General features: G+C 42.5%; 1 protein-coding gene across 1 annotated transcript in view; it reads left to right on the forward strand.

Moving 5' to 3' along the window:
- The window catches only part of LOC104280642 (collagen alpha-1(XXIII) chain-like), a 165,137-nt gene that overhangs the window by 97,699 nt on the left and 44,117 nt on the right, over positions 1-23,321 (forward strand).

A 23,321-nucleotide genomic window follows, 5' to 3' on the forward strand; every position in this document is an offset into this window, starting at 1 on the left:
GGAAATGAATTAATTAGCTCAAAATAGTAATAAAGAGGTGACCCCACCACACTGGTCTCCAGCAAATCAAGCAGGGTGGGCTGGGCTGGTGAGTTTTGCTGGAAGGAATGGCTGTGCTGCTGGCCAGGATGGGCTGTGCTTCAGAAGGATGGAGGGATCAAGAGTATTTAATTTTTAAGTTAACTTATAACAAGCGTAAAACCTCAGGAGCAACAAAGGGTCCTGCAAAGTGAAAAGTCTGGGGTGAGGGTGCTGGAGATGCTGTGACCCTCTGAGCCTGGCTTCTGCCCTGCTTGAGTGCTGGGAGGGGAGTGCTCCCCTCTGCAAGGCTTTGGTGTCTGGCGAGCATTACTCTTGTTAGTGTGAGTGTTTTCATTACAACTTAATATTAAGCAGTTGTCCTTTATGTTACTCTCTTGCCTCCAAGCTTCTGCAGACCCTGCTTTGTAGTCAAGTTGGTGTCCACACCACCGAGGCACCCGGGCACACTGCAAGCCCTGCCCGCCATCTGCTCAGCGTTGCCTGTGGCTCGCTTTGCACTGAGCCTTTCAAAAAATACACTACAATAAGCCCATAGCATAGGTAAGAGCTGCACAACAGCATTCAAACAGGCATTTGTACAGTTACAGAGAGGCTCAGGGGCTAAATTGCCTGAGGTGGCTCCAGGTAATTCTCCTTGTTGTTTAGCAGCAGATTACCGCTCATTTTCTGAAATAGATTCCAAGATAGATGATTAAAGAAAGGCATGAATTGAAAAGCATATGTGTTACTCTGAGAGGAAGATTTAAAAAAAAAAAAAAAGAGGCGGGGTGGGGGAAACAACCCTCATCAGCTGGGAGAGCCCAGGGGAAGGTGAGGCTGAAGACCTGCTTAGGCTTTCAGATCTTCCCTTGCTTAACTTCTTCCCTCACCCCACAATCTGCAGCAACACACGTGAAAATAAGATGCCCAAGGTGTGGACCTGATGGCAGATCGAGGGTCCTTTTTTTCATGGGGTTCTGTGAGGGAGCCAAAGGATTAATGAAATAAGTAACTATAGACACAATGAAAAATGATTTGATTGCCAAGAAACTGTCATCCTAATGAACTCGGGTAGTCTGTTTGTTGGAGACACCAGAGAATGGAAGTGGGCTTGCATAGCTTTATTATATTCAAAAATAGACTTTAACTAGAACATTCTGTATTCTTTCCTGTTTGAGTAAAAACAGGGGCTGATAGAAGTTGAAAGCAGCAGATAAGCTGATGTGGAGACACATATGGCTTGAAGCTAGTGCTTAAAAAGCAAAGAAACCATAATCACTTGAAGGTAGAAAAGAAAAATGTTCATAGTAAAGAGTCCTGTTCTCAAGGCATTGCTTCACATTGATATGAAGACAAGCTTCAATTAACTCCAGATAAATTCTTTTTTTTTTTTTTTTTTAATATGCACCTCATGGAGAATGGATGTTTGTCACAGTCCATCTTCGTTACTAGGGAAGAAAAAATGTGGAAGCATGTTGCTGCTCAAGCATTTGAGACCTTAATGCTAGAAATTAATTCAATGTGGTCATCTTATGAAAATGCTCTAAACGGCCCATGTGCTGCTCTGATTCTTGGTTGAAAAGGATAAATTTTGTTAATAATCAGCACTGTAAGATGAAATACAGAAAACAGTTTTCTCTCTGAAAGCTGGTTTGTTTGTTTGGTTTTTTTCCTAGTGGTGGACCTGAGACATGGTTCAGTTTTGCTGGAGGAGGGAAGACCCACGGTGATGGGGAAAGGGACCTGTCCCATCTGACATGATGCATGGTCAAGCACGAGGACTTGGCTTCATCTTTTATAGATGCTCTGAATTTCATAGGCAGCATCGTGATTCAGGATATGGAGTTATTTTACATAGATGGGACTGAAACATAAAAAGCCTATCTGTTGGGTTTTTTCCCCTTAAACTATTGCCCTTATTTTTCAGCCATCCGCTTAGAGTATGAAAACCAAAGGTGGCTGCAGAAAATTGAACTTAAAGGAGTAATTTGCTTGCTTTCAAGATTTTTTTGTATCTAGAATTTAATTGGTGATTTCTTAAAGTTAACCAGCAATAGAGCATGTACATGGGTGAACACAGCAGTACAAGCACTCCAGCTGGTACGCAGGATGATAGTTTCCTTTTGAAATGGAAACCAGAAAACTTTACATTATTCCTGGCCATAAATGCTATTATTGGGTAAACATCTTAAATGTTGAGGAGTTTCTTGTCTGTAAAATATGAAGAACAATATTATGTATAGATGTTCTTTGATCTCTTCCCATGAGAAGGTCTATGGAAATTCCAATAACTCAACATTAAATGTTGGATGTAACCTTTGTTGAAAATTGAGACTGCTAGGTTATTTCTAACTTTTTTTTTCTTTTTAGGCAAAATATTCATTTGGCACAGCTAATGCTTCTTCCTGTGCTCAAATAGGAGTGGCTAACAATAAAATAAGTTCTGTTGGAGCAGCGATTAAACAACGATTTAATGTCTGCATCTACAGTTATGTTGAGAGGCAGATTAAAAATCCCACAATGCAGTGAGTAACGCAGTAGTACGGGACTCGAGGTAACTCTGAGGCAGGAGCTGTGGCTGTAGCACTGCGAGAGATATTTGTCACAACATGTGGAAGGAGTTGAAGTGGTACTTCAAGTCAAATAGGGGATTGACTGGTTATTGCTGGTTTAAGAGGCATAAAATGTAAGTCAGGAAGGATATCTCAGTTTGGGTTTTGACACATAATCTTGTCTCGTTTGAACTTAGGTGCGCTGGATTCTTGATTCCCATCAGTCTTCTACCTAGGAACTGCAAGCTGAGTTAATGGCTTTCATCATAGTGGCAATGAAAACAGCATTTACCTATTTAGAATGTTCAGCAGTGAAGTGCTCAAGAATGATGCCTTGTGCTCCAGGCCATTCATCCAGTTTGATGAAATCTCAGTTTTTCCTTAGGGCTGCCTGTACACAGGCATGCCAGGAAGCTTTGAGCTCTCTCTCTGGTTTTGAGCATTATAAATTTGTGTGCACACCAAACAGCCTGTGGTGCATTAAGACCTGCCAGCCAACAGATAATTTTTCTGGCATTTAAACCAATTTATGATCTAGCTGACGTGCTCATTGTCTCACTAAACCTGGCCAGTCAGCGCCGTCTCCACCACAGAGCAGGAAATTAATCTTTGCAGATATTCGACTCCATCAACTTTCCTACCTGCTGCATGCAATTCCGGAGGAATTTGGCAAACTTTCTGTGAGAGCTGCATCCTCAAATTGTGTTCAGGAGAGCTCCCAGTAATTCTCTCCTTTTCCTGGACCATGTACCCCAGAGCATCATCTCTTCTCCCGCCCAGCTGGGTGAAACCAGAATGCCCAAAGCCTAAGAGAGACAGTTTGGCTTTGTCATTTGTACAACCCAGGAGGGAAGTCTCTAAGGTTGTTGAGAGTCATCTCATGAGTAGACAATAAATACCTGACTGGGGTGATCTGAAGACTCACCTTAAATCTTGGACTGTTGACTTTAATAGCTTGAGTCTATTAAAGATATGGAAGGCTTGGAGGGCGCTGGCTTAGCTCTTTGATTTTGTCCCTGGTTTAATATACAGGCATGGATGCGATTAGGCTGAAACTCCAGGAGGGTCAAGAGAGAAACCATGAAGGAGCATTAGCCAAAATGTGTACTTTTACCTCTGTGTTCAGACAGATGCTTTACTAAAAGAGGAATCCGAAGCTCCTGTGTTGGTTGTGTTGTGCCGTTACAATTATCACTCTTATGAGATGAAAAAGCAAATAGGATCTGGAAAGGAAGTTAGTTCAAATTTCCCTTAATAAAGAGTGCACTAAGACTGGCACAAAACCAAGTCTGTTCCCAAGCCCTGTTTAGGTAAAAAAAAATACACAAACCCAAACATTTGCACAGTGAGGGTGAAACTGAGCCTTGGGTGCAGCCCAGCAGGGTGAGGAGGTGCTGCTCAGGGGACATTCTCATTTCCATGTTCCCAATCTCCACCCGTATCCTCACGCTGGAAGGACTTCCCCGTGAATCTCTGGTGTGAAATCTGAGTGAGTGCGAATTTTGTGATAACTGTTTGCTTCAACTGAAGGCTTGTAAATTTAAGTTACTGTGGGCTTATAGCTTTCATGACTAGGAAAACACAGTTTGATTTGGTTTTTTGAGTTTTCAGGGGTTGTGGAGGCAGAGCTTCCATGTGGAGAGAGTCACTACAGATAGCGGGATGCATCAAAAAGATGCACAGAGAGAAACTTCAAGAAATCTGAAATTAATTCAGGGATCCTAAGGAGATCCCGCTAAGTTACCAGTGTTTTGCTGAAATGCCAGCATCTTTTCTTCTTTCTAATTTTGTTTTCTCTCTGAGCCATATCTATTGCCTTTGAAGTAGCTACAGCTGAGGCCAAAATTTGTGGATGCTGGGAAACCAGCCGTTCTGAGCAAGGAAAAACCTTTGTAGTCTGTTCACAGACAGAGCAACAGGCTAGGCAAGTATTTTTTTTTTTTTTTATATATTTTATTTCTAAGCCTCTGGCATTTGGCCCTCAGCTTCAGCCTGATTCCATTAAAAGGCATGGTGCAGTTTTGAAGGTCAGTAGGCTGCTCAAGGAAGAGCTTCCTGGTCAAGGAGAATTGATGGGGAGAGCGTTTCCCTCTACACTCTTGCCAAATGCTTTAGGCTAAGGGTAACAAAGTCACGGGGTGAAGCTTGACTGGCTTTGGGATGCAACATATTGCCTCTTCTGGGCAGTTACATCTGTTAATTAAGACTGTGGTTAATGTCAGGAAGTCTAGCCTGAGTTAAAACACAGGCAGGACTTTCATTGACTCACCTGGAGTTGAAAAATTAGCAATCGTGAGCATTAAGGCTAAGGAACAAAAAGCATGTTCTTTTTGATTGCCATTTCCGTGTTGCAGCTTATTGACGTTTAAGTTCTCAACCTCGTGTCTACAGCTGCTAAACTGGAGGTAACTTTGGATATGACATTTACAATTCTTGTTACCATCTGATTTTCAATCTATGGCACTGTGAGAACCAGCAAGTACTATTTAGACACATTGAAAATTGAACATAAAACCAATATTATACCTCATGCTTATCTCATGGTCACTCAGCTGAGCAACATAAATTGGTATCTTGTAGCACAAATGCTACCGTGACTGTGCTGCTGTTGCAAGTGGAAGCTGAAACTAATGCCACTTCTTCCAGGGATCTAAAGATCTTTGTTTTCCTGTGATACTGTGATCCTTTCGATTAATTTCAAAAGAAGATTCAAATATTCAGATACAAAACAGTGTGGATGTCATCTCGAATTTATTTGACCTCTTACATTGGCTCTGAAAAAAATAAATAAAACTTCTTTTTTAAAGTTAAAAAAGACACATTATTTAATAATTAGATTAAAAAACAATTTGAAACTTAGTGGGAGATGTTGTATGTGGCACAAGAAAGGAAGGAGCACGTTTCATTTTAATGATGAGTGGAGGTGCTGGCATTTGGTTAGGAACCCTTCGTCAGGGGCATCAAGAAATTTTTGTTTTCCTGATCGCCCTGAAGCTGCAGCGACCTGTGCTCCCTTGCGTTAGTGAAGTTGGGATCTTTATCTGGAGACTTTGCATGTTTGAGAAAAAAAATAGTCATTTTCTTTTGGAGGGAGTGAAATTTTAAGGCTGGAATTTTCAAAGGACATCTTTATTTGGCAGCCCCAGTACTCACAGTTTCCTTTAAATCTACGTGATGATCACCAGTCTTGTCTTGCAAAATTAATAACTATCTTTCTCCACCTTCAAAAGCTAACTTTCACTTAGGCCCCAATGCACAATTTAGGGCACCGAGGGGTCCCTACTTTTTTTAGGAGGACATGGCCCCAGCTCTCTTGCTGTCTGCCCCACCACCAATCCTCCCTCCCATGAGACGCCGCTGTAGATCTCTTGGATAAAATGCGTTGCTAGACGTACAACAATAAAAATATTTGTTTATTCTGCTGCAGACAGCTGCTTAGGATGCTCTGGATGTCTAAGTCGTATAGTAGTTTTGCAGATGTTGTTTGTACGTGACTTTTTCTTGGAAACCATCCTTGTTAGAGGGCACGGAGGATTTCTGTGCGTCCCTTGGTGAAGAGTCAGGCTCTTTTCCTTCCTTCAGCAGCTTTGTGCAAGGAGTTTGAAGAAGGGACAGAGTGTTGCCAATGTTTGATCAGAACAAGGACCCATTTGGCCTTGAGCTACTGAAAAGTTTAAACTGGGTTGGAGAAAACTTCCCTCCCTCCTAGAAAAATACAAAGCAAACTTAAAGTGACCAAAGCAAACTTCAAGTGACCCGTATGGAAGTGATGGGCCATGTCTGGAAACGTGTCTTTGTTTTTAGGCAAAAAAAACGTTTTGGATGGTCTGTGCTTCCAGTGTGGCTAAAAAGAGCTGATTTGGTGGGATTAATCTGCAAATCTCTGATGCATGGTGAGAAAAGGGCCTCTCCAGGATGATGGCTGTAGGGCAAAGCAGGTTTCTCTCCAGAGATGGGGAAATATATGCAGGGCGATACGTGCACTCACATTCGAATACGTGTGCATTTCTATTAAGGTAATTCAGCCAACAAAGTGCATAGCCAAGGGTGATAGAAATGGAGGAATGTGGACTCTTTCTTGGCAACTTGAATCTGACTTGGAAGCGTTTCAGAGGAGGATTAAATCTCGTTGCTCGGCGGCTCAGGGTTGGGGTAGTCAGCAGAGGTTGGGGATGGCTGAACCAGGGATTAGTGTGGCACGGCAGAGAGTCTGGGGCTGCTCTAAACGAGGGTGCCAATGAAAATGTCAGGCATCTTTCATCCTAGACATTTCCAAATGGGCTGTGGTATTTCCAAGAGCCTGTGGAGTGGGGAGAGATGGACGGCAAAGCTGCTGCCTGTGCTCAGCCCAGGTTTCTGCCTGGGGTTAGGTGGGAAGGCGAGAGTGCTCTGGGCTTGTGTGATCCTTGTTTCCTTTGGGAGGACTCAAATACCTTGAGTCACATGATGAAAAAGGGACTTTTGTACCCTGATATTGTTTGCTTTGTCAAATTATTCGCTTTGTCATTAGTTGGCCTTTTTTTTGTGCAGTATGTGCATTGTATGCAAATTAATGCGGTCAAAACGATGTCAAACAGACCTACATTTGAGAAAAATTAATATTTCTCTTGGCAGTTCCAACATCCTTTGTTCTGTATGTGCTGAATTAATTTCTTTTGCTGACTCTTGCTCCATGCACATGTTGATAGTGTCTGTGTGACTTGCTGAAAGAGCTCTGCTTTTTCACTGGACAAGGTGACAATTTCGCTGTTCTGCAAGCATGTATGAGATGTAACTGCTTCTGCACAGCTTCCAGGGCAAGACAGCAGACCAAAACAAAAAAGTAAAATTAAGCAGTTTGTGGTACAAAGCTACCACAAGCAAAACAAAGCTTGCCATGGCCTCATGATGGGGTTTCTCTGGTTTGCTGGTTGGGTTGTGCCAGGAGGCTTGTTGTTGGGATGTGGCGTGGACCCAGAGTGGTGGCTCAGTGCTCGTGTCCTTCTGGCCATTATGCCCTGAGAGCCAGTAACAGGGTTTAAAACTAAATGCAGGGTGCAATCACCCAGGCTCCAAATGCAAACTGCTGGTTTTGGAAGAATAGCTACAAGTTCTGATGTCAGCTATTTCATCCTCTGTCAACGATCTAAAACTGGAAAGGGTTCTGGTCTGCACTACATTCAGCGTGGGTGTTAATTGTCCTCTTTAACTGCTGAGCAGGAGCTGCGGCTGCTGATGGTGCAGCAGCACTTCGAGAATCAAGTGTTTCTCAGCCGCTTCTCAGGTTGTCACATCCATTAAAACAGGTTTGTTTGTCGGGCGTGAAGGCACCCCTCAGGTGCTGTGCAGGTTGGCTCAGTGGTGCTTCAGGCCAGCAGGACCCTACGAAAGGTGCAGTTTCCTCAGCACAGTTGAAAAGGACAAGCGGCACGGGTTTTGCTCAGAGTTGAGGATCTTGTGAAGTTAGAAATGGTTCTAATTTCCATAGTGCTGTCCAGGGAAGCAAACCTCCTACACTGTCCCCGTGAGCTGCTTCTGTCTCCTGGGCTCCATCACTGCTTCCTCAAACCAGCCCAAGGATGAGCCAGTGCTTCAGACTTTGAGGTTTTTGGTGGCTCAGATGGAGGCACTGACAGATGTCCTGGGAGTCTATTGGGCAGGACCAGGGAGATGGTGATGCATGAGTGATGCTGGAGGAGAGGGGACTGCTCGACACATGTGCACAGAGGTTTTGGGCTGAACCCATCCATTATTCTTGTGTTTATTTCTCATTCCATCAATTTAAGTTGTGTTTCTGGCAACTGTTTGTTTGCTTTGGGCAGTTATAGTTAGGTTAGTGTAAATATTTTCTAGTGATTGTCAAGTGTCCAGTTTACTTTAGTTTCTTGCAATTTCCTGCTGTAGTTAAAAAATAAAATTTAAAAAAAAAAGACAGAAAATCACCCCTCCCAAAAGCATCAAACTGTGCTTTTTCAGCCAAAACTCATACCTTTGAAATTTCAAAGGCGTTATTTTGTGATTTGAGAACTAAAAAAAGAGGAGAGGCGGCATATACACGATTGGAGTAAATTCTTCTCCAGGGTTGTAAAACAGCACAATAAACCCCGAGTGAGTCACTGCTGCCTGAGTTAAGTGACTATGGGAAATTTATGGTTGTACCCTTACTCTTGTTTATCCTGTTCTTTATCCCATCCGTTTCCTATTCCAACTCATTTTTGCTGTCGAGTGTGTATATTGAATAGTAGTGTCTTTGGAACGGGAGTCTTGCATGAGTGCATTTTGCAGAACACAGAAAAGTCTTTAACAGTAATAGCACAATAAATGCTCAGAGTTGTACCTTACTGAATATCAGTGATCTGGGACTTTATTTTCCTCTTTCCTCCATTGTAAAGGTGCTCTTTTTCCTAAATGCTGCTTCTAGTTTCCTATTCAGATACTGGGCGAAGAGGCAGAGACATCGTGAGAGCCGGCTCGTGCACTGGACTGGCCCTGGGATGCCCTTCTTTTGCAAAATTAATTTTTCTTGCAGCAATACGACAAAGAGCTGGATCTTATTTATGTTACCAAAGTCATTTTTTCAATATGAGAGCAATTAATAAATAATTATGGAAAAGAAATTCAGCATTTGTTCCCCAGCCCCTATAAATAAGGTAATTGCCTACTCCAGAGGGAACAGAGTTGGCAGACATTTCACAGGGAACTCTTGAACTGTGGTATTTGTTTGACATGTTTTAGATGGTTTACCAAGCAAAATCAGACACAAGAGGAAAGGGCCCTGTCAGTCAACCAGTTTGCATTGATGTCCCCCTGTCAGTCAGAGCCACAGCAACTTTCCTAGGTGGCTGAGGAGTTGCTGGAGGGAGGTGGGGAGCAACTGTGATAATCCCAGTTTTTTTTAAACTTTCCCATTTTATACAAGTGACACATAGTTTCTTGGAGGATCTGATTTATTATTATGTGGATTCAGGCAGAGTGTTTGCAAGATTTACTCTACTTTATGGTATTATGGCAAATGTAAACACATATAATTCAACAGTGCCAGAAGAAGATGAAGGTGGAAAATGGCTTTTGTCAGCAGCAGGAGGGGTTTAGAGCGAGTTGTGAAAAGGAGAGGAGAAACAGAATTGTCAACGAGGGTGGGATATTTTTCATCTCCGAGATGGAAGACTGTGGGTCATTTCTGAAGAAAAGAGGGGTGAGGCAATGCCAAGGGTTAGGGGAGGCTCATACCCCGTGGGGTGGTGCCTGGCGTTGGACTTGGCCGCGGGGAAGGTGCCGCAGTGGGTTTCCCTGCCAGAGTGAGGGGGGGCTCATCAGTGCTAACCCCTGCAGCAGCAGCCGGCTCCTTCGCTCAGCTGGAACTTGTTTCAGCTCCAAACGCAAGCGAAAAGATAAGAAACAGAAACATCAGCAAGAGAGAGGTTTGACAGCCAAGTTGTGCAGAAACCAGATGTCACTCTCCATAGCTTTCTCTCACCCGGGTAACGCAGGTTGTTCCACCTCTGCCGCTGAGTAAGGGAGCACCTCCCTCACAGCCAAAAGTCTGGTTTGGGACAAATTTTAGCCACGATTGCAATGGCCTTCCTGGTTACAGCCACTCATGAGCTCCAGCAGTGGTGTGCAGATGTGACCAGAGGCTCCCACGAGGTTCCTCTGCAGGAGATGCCTCCCAGGGACACGGGGCTCCTCCCCAGCGACAAGATTTTCTGCTTCCCAGCTCAAAGCCATTGCCCTGTATCAGATTAATTTTGGGTTGGTTTTTTTTTTTCAATGGCAGAGAACTGTGCAGGGTGAAATACCCATATGGCAGCATTGCCCCAAGAAGGGGCAGCTGGCACCGGTGTGGTTTTGCAGGAGATACGTAGCGGTGCTCAGGGCTGGCTGAGGTGTACAGCGAAGATAATGAGGAGGTGGTGGGGTTGCAAAGCAAAATGTAGTTCGAGGATTTACTCTGGCTGTGTGATCTTTCACTATCTGAAAAATCAAAGATGTATTCATTACTGAATACCGAGGGGGGGAAAAAATTTACCATTTTTTTATATTTTGCCTAAGTTCTTAGTTCAATGCTACAGACTTGTATTTCTTCAACACCCTGTTGGATCTGTAGGTGTTAGGGCTCTTTGGCGAGATTTTTTTACGTGCTTTCTAAAGGCTACAGTAAGTGGAAAAGTTGGGTTTGGGGATTGCTTTCAGACTGGGCTTCGTTTATCAGGACTCTCTAAATCCCTCAGAGGCCCATCCTGTAACACAAACTGGCTACAAATCATTCAGCTGTGGACACAGTAAATGCTGAAAGGCTGATTATGAATATTGATTAATGATCAAATGACGCGAAACTGATTCTTGGAAGAATGAGTTAAATGTGCCAGAAAATTTTCATCTGCGGGGAGAAAATACCAGCTGAAGCGTTGGTTTGAAAATGTAATCCTGTAGACACCTACCAGCATGCTTTTTTTGTTGTTGTTGCCTTTTTCTTTTTTTCTGCTTTCTCCTCTCCACTTTCAGTGGTTTTTTTCCATCCATTACACTTTCATACACAGTTAACTGCTCTTCCAGAGGCTTCATTTATCTCCATTTCAGAATTAGGCAGCAATATATCTATATTCATGCAGGAATCTCAGAGTTTCTACTTAAAGCACTCTTAGATCCCCAGGTGAAATTATATCCAGTATATCAATAGTTTAAAAGTGTATCCTGGAATCCAGAAAAGAAAATTAAAAGCAGGGTTTGGCTTATTGTGTTTGGTCTGATTTTAGTTAGAAACTTGGCAAGACATGGCAATAGCCATCACAGATTAATCAATGAAAGATGAAGACCAACCCCGCTGCCTCACTTTGGGGAGAGAACTGTCTTTTTTTACAGTCTCTGAGGAGCAAGGTAGACTTGGAGAGTTAGGAAAAGTCTTCGCACAGTACCTGGAGCGTATGATTGGGAAAATCCTGGTCTATGATCAAAACAGCTCATGAAATGGTTCAGTCAAGACTTAAGTTGATATATTTGGGAAGTGAAATCTTAGGGGTTGATTCTGCTTCGCAAATCTTTTGTCCCTTGCTGTGGCAGGTGGACACACCATCTTGCTCAGCTCCCTGCATCCGCAGCCTCGGTCCACGCACTCCCAGCCCTGCGCTTGTCCTTAGCACCAAACCAAAAGAAAGCCAGATGCCTTTTGGGTTTCCCTTTTCCTACGTCCCTGGCCTTGTTTCCTCCTTCCACTGTACTTTGCATCTTTTTTTCTCCAGCTTGGATACTCTAAAATATAAGTGGAAACTGGTGGTAGTATCCCGACTTAGTAACATGCTGGCTAGCTTTGCTCAGAATAATTGCCTCTTTCATTTCATCTTATCTCTGTGTTTAAAAACCAATACCTCATCTCCACTAGACCTTTGAACCTTTCCTGGGTATTGTTTGGTAAGTTAAACTGGCAATCCAGCGCTTGTTTAGCTGATCTCTAAAATGCCTAGATGATAGGAGTTAAAAGTTGCACCTTCAGGATTGTCAGAAATAATTTAAATTTCCTGATTGATCTTTGAGATGCTTTTTACTGTTAAAAAATAAAAATACAACACTGTGCATCTCCCACACTGCTGCCTTTCTAGTCTGTCAGACCTGCTTTTTGTGCTTTAAAATGGGAAAGAATGCATTTAGCTATCACGTGAAAAGATTTATAGGCTTACTGCTTTATAGAGCTGAAAATGGTCTAAGGACCTCTGAAAGATGCATTTGGCTGTTCAGTAAGGAATTAAGCATCTGGAAGAAGCAGCTGAGCAAAGTCAGTCACTTCATTATGGCTTTTTGAGCTGTTTGCGAGACTGGTGATCGCAACGCAGCCAAATAAACCAAACTATTTGTCAAATAAGATGCATTGAATAAGCAAATGAACACGGTTAAACAAATTACGGTGGTAATTTTACTCATTCATAGGTTTTTATGTGCACTTGCAGAGCTCTGCAGCATAGCTCACGTCTTGGAAAGCCGTTGGCTGAGCCGCATGCCTGGAAGCGTTGGCCCAGGAGAAGTCTTTGGTCTAAAATGAAGTTGTTATCGAAACATTCCCCAGATGTGTGAGCAATATATCATCCCCTCTTTGCACTTGAATAAAAACAACTGTTGCCACTGAAATCTGTGCCAGAGCAGGCCCAAAGCATGGTAGAAGGGGGCTCTAACACCATTTGTCTTTGCAATTGGTGTGAGTATTGGCTCATGCTGTTTCATTAATTGTGCCCATTCCCACCTTGTCCCAAGCAGCAAGGCACGGCATGTGCCAAAGAAATGTCAGCATGCTCGCTGGTATCTCAACTGGGTTTTCATGTGTGCTGATATACCTTATGATATTATTATTTTTTTTTTGTCTTCCTACAGCTGTTCTATACTGATATACTCAGTCGGGTTGCTAACTGTGTGCTTGGGAGCCTGGTCACCTAAGACTGGGCATGACCAGAGGGAGGTTTTGTGTCCCTCTGGCCTTAGATTGGAATTGTCTTGTCTTCTGATGGCAGTTGTAATCCCTAGGGTGGCCTTTCATTTTTCATGGCATTGCCCAAAGGTTTGTGCAGTTGTTACCTTTGTCCAGCCTGGAAATGCTGGTGCTCTTTGATTTGGTTCTGGTTTTTTTTTCTATTTTTTTTTTCTACATCTTTTTTTTTCGACATCTTTGTATTAGCTGTTGTGCTTCTGCTTGTTAATTGGACTCAGACTTGTAATGGGTTAGCATTATGGCTGGAAGCCTAATTCTCTAAACAGAGTCAGAAATGCTGCTCTTAAGTTAGTCGTTAATTGCTTTAATATATCAAAGCTCTTAAGTGTGGCCATTTAGACCTCAGTTAGCAGTTCTAACTGTGACTGCATATTTCTGTTGGAAGCTGTACAGTGCAGGTCAGATACACAGCAGTAAAAAGGATTATATTGTTTTTGATCATTCACACTTGCTACAGGAAACACCATATTCTTTCTATGGAGTGAATATGGCTGTAGCACGTGCCGGTTTTGTCTATATAATGGAAACTGTATTTTCCATAAAAGTTCATATAGTCCTCTGCTGGAAGGATCTCAGACAAGTGGGAAAGCAAACTGTTTACTTGCAGCAAATCTGGTGTTTGCCCACGGCCCCCAGGGAGAGAAGACAATTGTACCTTTAATGATACGCTCGGTTAAAATGACGAGAAGCTCAGAGATTAGATCTCCAGCACGGTGAAAACCCAGGGTCTAAACATCACATTTCAGCAAACTACAAACCCCGAGTCTTTAAAATAGAAATACTGTGTATGTTTTTGCTCTGCATCTCTTCTGTAAAAATTTTTCATCACTGATTTCATGACAGTATCAGGACTAAAATGAGAAACACTGCTTACAAGCAAATATAGCATTTGAATACAGGCCAGGAATTCCTTTTACAGTATAAGCTTTTGTGTGTGAAATAAAAGCCAAACAGCTGCTCACAACTTAAGTCTGAGTGAGTGATCTAATGCTATTGCTCTGGTCTCAAATTTGAAGCTAAATTGTTGCTTTGCCAAAGACCTTGTGCCAACCTACCTGGTCCCAATTTGTGAGAACAAAGTACATTGTTTCTGCTGCTCTGGGAGTGAAATCACTTTATTTGACTTTTTTTTTCCATTGTAATTTCAACCCTGATGTGGGAAGCCTCCGTGAGGATGAGGCTCTATTTCTCATCTCCAGTTCTTCAGGATATATTTCAAGTAGGAAAATACCTCCTTGCACAGCTAGTCCACTGTGATGTATGGGGATATTTTATTATACCTGAAGACTCTTTTTGGCCACTAGTGTAACTGGCTTTTGATTTATTTTGGACGTTTTGCCCCTCGGATTTTTTATTCTCGTTCTTTTCCTCCTGATTTTGTGGTGTTCTTTGTCAGCTGCTCTCCAGGCTTTTCCTGGGACACCTTCCCACCATGTGAAACCTCTTCCCGAAGGCTGGCTGTGAGATCACCATGGCCTGGAGACCTTCATCCAGAGCTGAGCCTTGGTGGAGCATTAGCTGTGACTAAGCCTTTTGACATCAAAGCTTCACTAGTCATCAGGGAAGAATTTGTGACAGTTATCCCCAAATGACTTGAAGTTTTCTAAGGACTTCTTGTTATCTCCTGTATTTAGGAGTATCCAAAGTTAGTGTGTGTGGGGCAGCTGATTCTTCAGTTGTCAAGTTTCTCTTCCATACAACCACACTTGGACACTATTGGGTGGATGGAAAGAAAGTTTCAAGTAACTATAAAACCTTGTGGCCCAGTGGTATTTACATCTAAACCACTGATTTTCATGCTTTAGTTAAAAAAAAAAAAAAAGGTCAAAGTACCAAGAAGGAAACTTACCTAGCTATGGAAAAGGCAGGATATTTCCTACAATCCTATTAGACTGTATCTCTCAAATACATGTTTATACTTTTGCCCGTTCACAAAAGATTGTAATTTCCAAAGAATTTGAATTGTGGTGTCAATGTACAGTTAGAGCTTAAGTTCCTCTAGAATTTGTTGCAAACATATTAGCAGAAGGGTGGAGAAAAGCCCATTGGCCAAGAAATGTCACATTCTCTCCCATGATGGTGACTACCTGTCAGATCAATAGAGTTAGTTTTGTTTAGCACAAACCAGGACAATGCCTGAGCTGGTACCCAGAGAAACCTGGGAGTAAACCTTGCTTTATTCATCACAGGGCAAAACAGAGGATTTATGTGCTTGTTCTAAAAATTGTTAAATAGAAACTAAAAATGAGGATGTTTGAAGCATGTATGTGTTGTTCTTAGAAGTTTACATGGTTGTTGAGCTTTTTTTCTTTTTACCTGAAAAAAAAAGACTACAAGTTTAAAGATTCCAGCTGCATTGATGTGATAAGCACAGTATACAAATTTGTGTGCAAAGAAAAGTGGAAAAAATTCCCGGATGTGTTAAATGATTTGCTCAATTCACATGGTGCTGTTACCTGTGTTTCTTCTGATTGCTCTTCCATCCCACCCATGGCCAGTTAGAAGACGCTTTCCTGGCAGTGAACAGCATCATTTGGCATCTGTTGCCACCGTCCTCAGACAAATCCCAATCTCTGCTGGGTCACACCAATGTTAATAATGGCCCTTTCCCGTGTGCTGAGTGACGTTTTAACAGCTTTACTCCGAGTCTCTCTCCCGGTGTTGTTCCACTGACACATTTATTGGGTGAGTGGAGTTCCTGATGGCTGAATCACGTCTCCTTTAAATTACGTTGTCAGAAAGATCATTTATCTTGGGTGTGTTATGACTGGCACAGACAGTAACCTGAGAAAGCAGCAGTTGGTGATCATCTAATGTACTGCTAGCGCAGTTCATCTTGCAAAATCCTCTTGCAAAGCCATCGGCAGGAGTTGCCTGGGTTCAGAGATAACTGCAATATTCGTGCTTCTAGATCCTGTGCAGTGGTGGGTGAGAACCCTGGGGACACTGTCCCGTCTCCCCCCAAGCAGCCCCGTAAACAGCTGTGCCAAGAGAAGAGTCACTCTGCCTGTAAGAGACGACTTGATTTTCTCTTGTGTCAGAACTGGCCGCTTGCAGCTGGGGTGCTTTCTTAGATGGGCTTCTTGTGGGATAAATCAGGGCAGCATGAATTCACACATCAGTTTGACTTGAGGTGGCTGGGAGGAGGATCACTGGGATCCCTTCTCCAGTGCTTAACTCTGCTGAGGACAGTGTGGCAGTGTCATGGGATATTTTGCATCGGGTAAAATTATTTTGAGCCAGCCAACCTTGTTAATATCCATAGTTTATAGATGTTTATTTGTGTGACGCTGCTGTAATTGTGATAAAGTTATGTGATCAATTTTGTTTGCTTCGTACAGCCTTTCCTTGCATTTTTACAAGGCTTTGTCAGTGCTAGCTTGTTGCTCGTCACCTGGTTGGGTTACTGAAGGCTTCAGGCTTGCTGGAAGCTAAACCAACATAATAGCGTTAAGTTTTCAAAATCAGTCGTCGTCATTTGTTTGTGCTGAAGTTGACCAGGAGCACAAAAACACCAAATGGCTGTTGTAGTCAGTCCGGAGCAAAGCTTAAATCCCTGGTGTTGTATCCTCTGGTTTCCCTTGGTCGGCAGCATCTGCTGGGATGTGCGTGTGTGGGTGGTAGCTTGCTGGTGCCATCGTGTAGAAGATGATGTTCCAAGCTGTGGCACCTTCTCTCCATATATATCCCAAATGGATGGGATTTAGAGTTTTGCTTGATTAAGGTGTACTTTTGCTTTGACTTTTGAAGCATATGGCATCATGGAGCCCTGGTCAAGGGTTAACGCAAATAACGGATGTAGAAACAGCTCCAGAAGCTGACTTCGTATTTGTTTGACAGGCTATTCCTGATCTTCTCCCTTTAAAAAGCTGATGTTGCTTGTGGGGGATTGTGTAGAAAACAAGGTGATTCTTAAAGAGGTGGTGGAAATGCCTTGTTCGTACAGAAAATTTGGGGGGACGGGGGCAGAGGGGATTAAACAAGAGAAAAATGTTTTGTTTGAAATCCACAGGAGGAAGAATTTAACAGCTTTTTAGAAGATGCTGAAATTGTCACGTGTAATAGTGCAGTATTGGATGAGTTTTGAAACAGGAAAACTTTGATTTCTGTGTTAAACTTGATTTGTAATGCGGAAGCAAAACCTGTTGGTGATATTATCTTGATGGTTGTGGGCTTGCTCTTAGGATGGGCTTGGCCCCATCCCTCGGATGCTTTATGGCTTGCACGTGGCAGCTTGCGCTCCTTTTTAGGAAGCTGAGAAACAATGAGGGTGGAAAATCCTGCCAAAACGGGCATTAACCATAGGCTATGCCTGCAAATGTGTTCATGTAAGAATAACATTGAAGTACAAAGTATGTGATTCTTTGTTTAAAGTCTCTAATGTATACACTTCTCTATAGTTACTGGAATCTTTTCTGGGTATGTGAGAAACCACATTATTCAGCTGCTCTCAAAGTCTTGACTTGCTGGTTTCTCTTCTCTTTTGATTTTTGCATATTGAATATGACAAAGAAATTTTTAATATTTTTATTTTTTTTTGCTGTGGGATCCTGGCTCTGGAACAGCTAATTCTGATTGTAGATAACACGCATTAGCTTTGAGTACTTCCGTGCTCCAAAAACGCAATTCATCAAAACTCGAGTACTTTGTGTCAGATCTGAATGTTTCACGAGCGATTTTGTAATCTGACATGTCAAATTTGTTTAAATGTGAGATTGTAACTGAAAACCAGAGGAAGCAATAAGTGCTTCGTTATCTTGCTTACCTTATAGAAGTGTCTTGCAGTTCTTGGAAAAAAAAGAAAATTATCTAATTTCTGCAAGAAATACACAACTATCTCGTGCTGTAGAGGCACTCCCAGTGTGTGTATGTGCTCCTTGTTGTAAACGAGCTGGTGATCCATAGGGGCACCTTGAGTGACCCAAGCAGGGCAACGCTCACCTTCGTCTGCTGAATATCGTCGTGGAATTTAGTTGCTGGTGACTTCTTGCTTCTTCCCAGAGATGGCTTTGTGTTAACAGTTATTTGAGCAGGAAAAAGCTAATTTGCAAGAGAAAGCAAACTTTGACTTCATTTGCACATCGGTTCCAGGCAGTGATGCTTTAAGTTTACCTACGGCTGAAGATACTATAAGGGTGATGAACTTCAGTTAAACGCTGCTGGAGGACTTCAGCATGAGTTTGGCATCTCGTGTTCCCCACCTCTGTTGCTATGTGGTTTTTCTAGCTTGTAGCAGAAAATGGAGTCTATGTTCATTTTCCATATTCAAATTTATTTAAAAAATTGATGAAGGAGTCTGAGGGGAGACATTATTGCTCTCTACAACTACCTTAAAGGAGGTTGTAGAGAGGGGAGTATTGGTCTGTTCAAATAAGTAATAAGAAAAGAGGAAATGGCCTCAAGTTGCACCAAGGGAGGTTTAGATGGGATATTGGCAGAATTTCTTCACCAAAGGGGTTATCAGGCGTTGGAACGGGTTGCCTAGGGCTGTGGTGGAGTCCCCATACCTAAAGGTAGAAGAATCATGTAGACAAGGTAGAAGAATCATGTACACAGGGTAGAAGAATCATGTAGACATAGTGCTTAGGGACATGGTTGAGTCAAGGTTTTGTTACTGTTAGGTTAATGGTTGGGCTCAATGACCTTAGGTCTTTGCCAGTCTAGATGATTCTGTGTGAAAACTGTGCCTGACTTGCTCAGCCAGTAATTCTCTGTAAAGAAAAGATCATGATTTGTTTATGTGTTGGGTTTTTTTAACCTTTCTAGGTGTTTTAAGTATGTAGGACCATATGGGCACGGTGCACAGAGATGGTGACTCTTCTAAAGACATGGGAAACCGAGAGTGTGCGTGTGTTTGTGCATTGACGCTTTCTGAAAGATTTTCAGAGTTACCATCTCTGTCCAGGACTTGTGCTGAAGCAGATGTGGGAAACTGAAACCTGCCCTGGAAACCTTTCTACCTTGCATATAGCAGCCCCTGCAGCTGCCAAAATATGCATCCTCTTGTTTTAAAAATAGAGGGGGTATTCTGCGTACATCTGCTCCTGCCCTGTGCTGTGCTGCAGCTGTGCCAGTGTATTATCTGGAAATGGCCGGAGTAAGACCAGCCATAACAGGAGGGGGTAAAAAAAAAATCCTCACATTTGATGTAAGTGCAGTTGTGGCTTTATTCCAGTCACTTCTTAATTTATCTCTCAAATTCAGTTTATCTTCGTGCCCTGGTGACTAAACAAAAGAGCTGTATGCACTTCACTGTTTGAAGAAGCTGTCTCTGGGTGTGGGGAAAAAAGAGAAAAAAAATGATTTAAGGGTGGGGGGGGAAATCAGATTACTGATGGCGGCACCATCTCAGTTGTTTTAAATGGAGTGCTTTGGTTTCAGAATGTGTGTATATATCATTTCACTCTTTGAATGAGCTTGAATTTTTTTTTTTTTAGTTTTGCAACAAGCATCCATGCAGGGGAAGAGGAGCCTCAGTTGGCTACAATTAAGAAACATCCTGAATTTGTCTCTGGTCGTGGAATGTTGTGTCATCTGGAGCTAATAGAACTTGTGTGCAGGTTCCGTCGGTGCTGGTGAATGTTAGATCTGGGACTCAGGTTTGCTCTGCTGTGTCTTGAACCCCCCCAAGACTGTGTCCTACCCTTTCACTGGATTCCCCTCATTTTAGCTCAGCCAGCAATAAAAGAGTGTTTGAGGCTGTAAAGCTTCAGTACTGAGGTTCTGAGGTGCTTTCGCCAGAACGTATCTTAAATTCTGCCCCTTATTATTCCAATAATAACAGCATTATTCCATTTTGGTTCCTGGAGCAGTTTTGTTCCCCGAGGTTGAGCACAGCTCCCCAACACGTTGTGGGGAGGATGCTCGTGTGCATCCCTGCTTGGAACGGCTGCGTGGAGGGGTAAGAAGGAAAACAATTTGTTGCTTTGTTCTGTGTCTTGAAAGCGACTGGATCACGTATTAGACTGTGAGGAGCTTTCCTCAGCTCACAACCAGAGGTTGCTTTCTGGGTGGCTTCTCTACTAACATAAACCGTAGCCCAGGATTTCAGAGAGTTTTCGGGGCACTTGGGCCAAAACTGAAATGAATCTAGGTATTATTTTTTTTTTGTTTTATTTGGAAAACTTCTGTAGACTGTATGTGCTGCATGTTTCCAATCTATGTCTGGTATTTGCTTTGAATCTTTGGGTCCATTGGAATCCGAAGCCAGGAAGGTTCACACAAAGTGTTGTGACCCAAAACTGTTTAATCTCAGATCTGCAGTCTCGGAGCCCGCAGCCTGACTTAAATACCTGATGAGTATCAGCTGAGCAAGCATCAGAATCTGACTTCTTCCCATGAACCATAAACATTTTCTCCAGGGACCAAGGAAGTAAATTGGCCTTTGTGAGGGACCAGCCAGCTAAACCGGGGCCACGGTTTCCTTGTGCTCAATACCAGACCCGTGGCATGCTGCTGCACAGTTCCCCTTCCTTCTAAGTAAAGCCATATGAAGAAAAACAAAAAAAATCTGCTTTTCTGAAAGTAGGTGAACCAACCAATTTGTTCAAGCTATTCTTCTGGTTGATCCATTTTTAACTGAAAAAACACTGATATGTCGAAGGCAATGTGAGAAATGACAAAAGGGAGGAAGAGGAAACAGAATCCAAACCATTTCAAGCTCAAAAAAATAAAGACTAAGTGCAACCACATGAGCAGGTAGACCCTCAGAAATGGTGTAAAACTTAATCCCATGTTACAGCACAATGAGTGAAATATGAGTTCTTATCTAGACAATAAGGTCCTAAAAGTAAGCTCCACATTTATGATTATCACAGCATGATCAGCTCACTCTGTCGTGCTTTCAAGGATAAAAAAACCCTCTGGTTTTAAGATGTGCAGTAAGATAGGTCTTCATTTCACTTTGCCAAGGTTTCTGCTTGGATGTTGCTCATCCTGGTGAACATTGATTTACCTTCTTACACCCAACAGTAAGGCAGGCAGCAATTTGCCTGTAGCGCATAGACCTGTTTTCATGGTATTGATGGATAGTGGAGTTTACTGAGCAGCCAAATTTGCAATGGGTAAATTAGTTCAAATGGGTAAGTTAATATACTGTGGACAAGTGCGTGGTTTTGGCTTTTGACAATATTTTACGTGTACTATAGAGTGATACTGGCTTTTAATATTTCATTTGCTCGCTCGCAGTAGATGAAAGAAGTGGCTGCTACCCAGCAGAACCAGCTAAGTTTTAATTGAGTCTATTTACTGTGAACTTTTTACCTTGATTCTGAGTAGCTATTCTTTAGATGCACCCACCTGCTCTTGCTCATAATGTTTCTAAATAGCAATACGTTTAATTTGCTTCCTTTGTTTTTGGGTTACTAAATCTGTCATCTGACTGGAAAGCTTACGGTGTTGTCAGAAATTGCATATTATGCCCTGGATTAAGGCTGTTTAACTTGAACGTGACAAGTTGTTTAAAAATAGACTGGTGTATGCTTTGTATTCATTCTCCTCTCCAAAACTGTCTTTCGTAACAATGTAAATAAAGAACTCCCAGAACTGATACAGCGGAGCTGGCAGGGTTAGAAGAAAACGCTCAGCTATTACCCAATTGACATTAATGCAACATAAATCTTAATTATATTGAGCAAGCATCAAACTTCAAGGTCTTAGGAGATGGAGTCGTTAGGTAACAGTTTACAGTGGGCATTTATCTTCAAACAAATTCCCAAGCCTCCTTAATTTCCTTTGTAGTCTCTTAAAGGGATTGGAAGCAAGAGGTGCAATGTGGATTCACTTTGTGTCCAGCTCTTTTAGCAGTATCCAAAGCTGACTCCCCCAGCATAGGCTAGATATTGTCAAATAATAATTTTCAATCATGCACACCATGGACTTAATCACATCTGCACAGGACGAGGTTGCAGACGGTGTTACCAACTCCTGGGTCTCTCTGTGCTGTCCTCTCACTGCTGGGCGGTCTCTGTCCTGCTCACCCGCATCTGCATCACAGGATTGTGCCTTGCAAGTCTTGCCCAAAGCAATGTCAGAGACATTTCCATATTCAGATATTGAGTGGCAGCAGGATTCTAGATGTTGTTTCCAAAATACTATTTTTTTTCTTTCTTTTTTTTTTACCAAATTGCTTTCAGATGAAAACCACAAGCAAAATGGATGAGCATGGTTTTTAAAACATTTTTTTTCCTCTCTCTCTTTGGTCTATCTCACAGTTGCCACATGCATGCTATACTTTCAGTTCTGTGTGCTGCACCCATCGTACAGTTTTCCCTGAGGTCTGTAGGGAATCATAGAATGGTTTGGATTGGAAGAGACCTTTTAAGGGTCATGTCCTGCACCCCCGCTCTGATGAGCAGGGACACCTTCAACTAGATCAGGTTGCTCAGAGCCCCGTCCAACCTGACCTTGAATGTTCCCGGGGATGGGACATCTACAACCTCTCTGGGCAGCCTGTTCCAGTTCTTGGGCAGGATCTTTGGTTTCTCAGTTTTCTCACATTCTCAGCTGAAAGGCTCCAACCTGAGCTTTATGTGGGAGCTTCAGCATTTCACTCTTCAGTATCAGCTCTCTAAATTGCCTAAAGCATCGCTACCAACTCATTAGTTACTTGTTTAAAAACTGTCCTATATCTTCATTAGGACATTTCCTCCTCCCTAAGAAACCCTGAGCGTTCTCATCACTGCTAGCAGAAGAGGGAAAGCTAAATCATTAGCCAGTGAGTCAGCCTAGATTAAAACCATCCAGGAGGAGTCTATCAAAAGACACGGCAGGATTAAGCAAGGCTGGTGTTGAAGGCAGCCGTCCCACTTGTCGGGAAGTTGGATGTTCACGTGGTCTGGAGCAGTGTTCTATATCAATGTTTATTGTTTAAGCGCCCTTTTCCACTTGATTAAGGGTATTTTGCCATTTATGGTACGTTATGGATCACTTTGCTATTGCTACCCAGAAGGGAAAGTTTTATATCCGAAACCTGGGTCTAAAATTATAAATATGTGATCAGATCTGGGCTGTGTGAGCAGTCTGCACAAAAATTTTTGCTACTAATTGTTATCTGAGTCAGAAAAAGGTTTCTGTTCCTCATTTTAGTACTTTAAATATTGTGATTTGCAAGACTGTAACAGCTGTTTGCAGCATGCACGGACTGCGCGAGACTGCCAGCCGCTCTGCAAAGGTTTTCCCAGGATTTTAGAGCACGATTCCCCTACTATGTGGGCAACACCAATAACTTCGAAACCTGCTTTCCAACTTGCCCAGGAGCCTGGCCTCAGCTTTTTCACCCAAAATGGTCTATTTTG

This window comes from Apaloderma vittatum, unplaced genomic scaffold (assembly GCF_000703405.1).
Source record: "Apaloderma vittatum isolate BGI_N311 unplaced genomic scaffold, ASM70340v1 scaffold3311, whole genome shotgun sequence".
NCBI classification, from domain to species: domain Eukaryota; kingdom Metazoa; phylum Chordata; class Aves; order Trogoniformes; family Trogonidae; genus Apaloderma; species Apaloderma vittatum.